We start from the raw sequence: 2,153 nt of genomic DNA, 5'->3' as shown, positions 1-2,153 counted from the left end.
CCAGCCCGCCGCACACGCGAGCGCCACGGGATTGCCTATCCATGCGGCGCTCCACTCCAGCGCGCCTGCCACCCGCGGGGTAGACCAGCCCGCCGCACACGCGAGCGCCGCGGGATTGCCTAGCCTGCGGCGGGCTATAACCCCCGCGTTCGCACGTTGACTCGCTCACACGGGCGTAACCCGATGAAGCGGCGTACCGTGTGTTTGATCAGACACTTCGGCTCGGCGGCGTGTCGGTGGCGGGAAATTGATATTCTCTGGCGTGTGCCACGAGGGGGTAGAGAGGGGAGGGAGGGGAGGCTTAACGCGGGCGCCTCGTGCGTGCCGTGCCCGTATTGGCAGCCGATGCGCCTCTCGCACCCAAGGTAACACTCCAACAGACGGGCCGAACCCATACGGACACGCGCTACTCTCTGTTTCTATCACGAACTATCTCCATCTCTCCCCCCACTAGGGCGAGGAGAGTGCCAACCTCTTTACCGTAAGGGCTAATTCAATCATGGTGGAAACATTCCCTTTACCCTTTCTCGCTGGCGGCGGTGCTGTGCTGTGTCGCCTCTTTTCTCAGGGTCCCTTGCTTCTCTGCACGGATAGCCTTTCTCGCTCTCGCTCACTCCGGCGCTTCCCAACGCCATTGCGTTTCTTCCATTTCCTCGGTTCGTGTCGCCTGTGATGGGCCGTTGCCGCGTTGCTGCGCGCGCGTGTGTGTGTGGCCGAGAGATAGAGACAGAAGAGAGAGAGAGAGAGAGAGAGAGAGTATAGCGTGTGCGGCGGTGTGGCGGCCGCGGGGCCGTGTCACGTCATTCTCGATGTTACCTCGTAAATTAGGCGGCAAACAAAGGGTGGTTCGCGGTTTTGGCTGAGCAGACTTGCATTTTCGTCCTGCCTCGCACGAGCGGTTGGCAGCGCTGGGGGCTCAAAACGAGGCGACGACAGATTACCTGGCCCGGCAGCCAGAAGAAACATCACAACCGAATTGAATTTTTTTTCCCATCTTTTCCAAAAAATAAATGTAAACTTTCGAAAGTCGGATGTTAGATCTTGCGCCCTCGTGAAAACTTTATTGGAGAGCAACTGGTACCTTCACACCCTCTTCGCCCCCAATCTGAGGCGTTCCGATAAAGGGAAAGCCGTAAACGGGGAGAGTGACTGGCTGCTTATGCCGACCACCGCGCCGCGCCTGCCCTCTGAGGGGGGAAGCGGCGGAGGCGGGGGGTCAATAGCATATGGGCTCCCTTAAGGGAAGTGGAGGAGAAACAGGCCTGGAGGCCGAGGCCCTGTAGGTCCGCCGCGGACGGCCTTGGGGGAGCGGTGCGGAGGGGGCACAGACCTATAACATATTGGCGTTATAAATCGACGAACCTTTTACGGGGCGGAAGGCTCCGCCGGGCTCGGCTGGGCTCCGGCGGGCTGGGGCGGGCATTGTGAGTGGCGCGGCGCCTCCAGTCGATACGTCAGGCGGCTGTCGTTGTGTCTTTGGGCCCGCCGTGCATGCACACTGCCAATACAACGGCTTCTCTGAATAAGTAGGTCATCTTATTTGTAATAACACTGTTGTGTCAATGCGTTGTACGATTATTGTATTTTGATATGTTGATTAGATGATTCTTGGTTTTGTTTGTGAAATCACAAAAGTGTTTTTAAGTTTTAAAAGGTGCAATCCCATTTTTTAAAAGAAATAACATGTTTGATACTTCGTAGCACTTACGGAATGACACTGCGGTGCGGAAGGCCAATCAGTCTTGGGGAATTGCAGTTCTCAACTCATTTTATCATAAACTATTGGGAGAGTAACAATAAATAATAGTTTTAAATTGTTTCGTTTAGATACAAGTTCAATTTTAACAATGATGACTTTTTTCACTGAGTGCATCTGATTTGCAAGTTTCCGTCCCTCCCACTTCCCTTTTGCTCAGATAGGTCGGTAGAGCGCCCCAGGGACCAAGCATAAAGAGCAACGCACTCACACACCTGCATGCTCCCACCCTCACACACGCGCGCGGGAAACCAGAAGTATATATTTTATAAATTGGTGGGACGGCTCACTCGCAGGGTGTCGTCGTAATATTTGTTTATTGGCGATCCCCTGAGGGCGCTTGCACCTGAGTCCACATCGCCCCAAACTATGTCCCTCATACCTCCCACCCGTTGCC

At 54.9% G+C, this 2,153-nt stretch overlaps 1 protein-coding gene across 7 annotated transcripts in view; it reads left to right on the top strand.

The window, feature by feature from the left end:
- The window catches only part of LOC113208117 (KH domain-containing, RNA-binding, signal transduction-associated protein 2-like), a 231,155-nt gene that overhangs the window by 131,425 nt on the left and 97,577 nt on the right, over positions 1-2,153 (top strand). The window lies entirely within an intron of this gene.

This window comes from Frankliniella occidentalis, unplaced genomic scaffold (assembly GCF_000697945.3).
Source record: "Frankliniella occidentalis isolate FOCC.00 unplaced genomic scaffold, Focc_3.1 Scaffold8, whole genome shotgun sequence".
NCBI lineage: Eukaryota > Metazoa > Arthropoda > Insecta > Thysanoptera > Thripidae > Frankliniella > Frankliniella occidentalis.
Note: the sequence above shows the minus strand (reverse complement) of the source record. Positions and strands in the feature narration are given on the sequence as shown.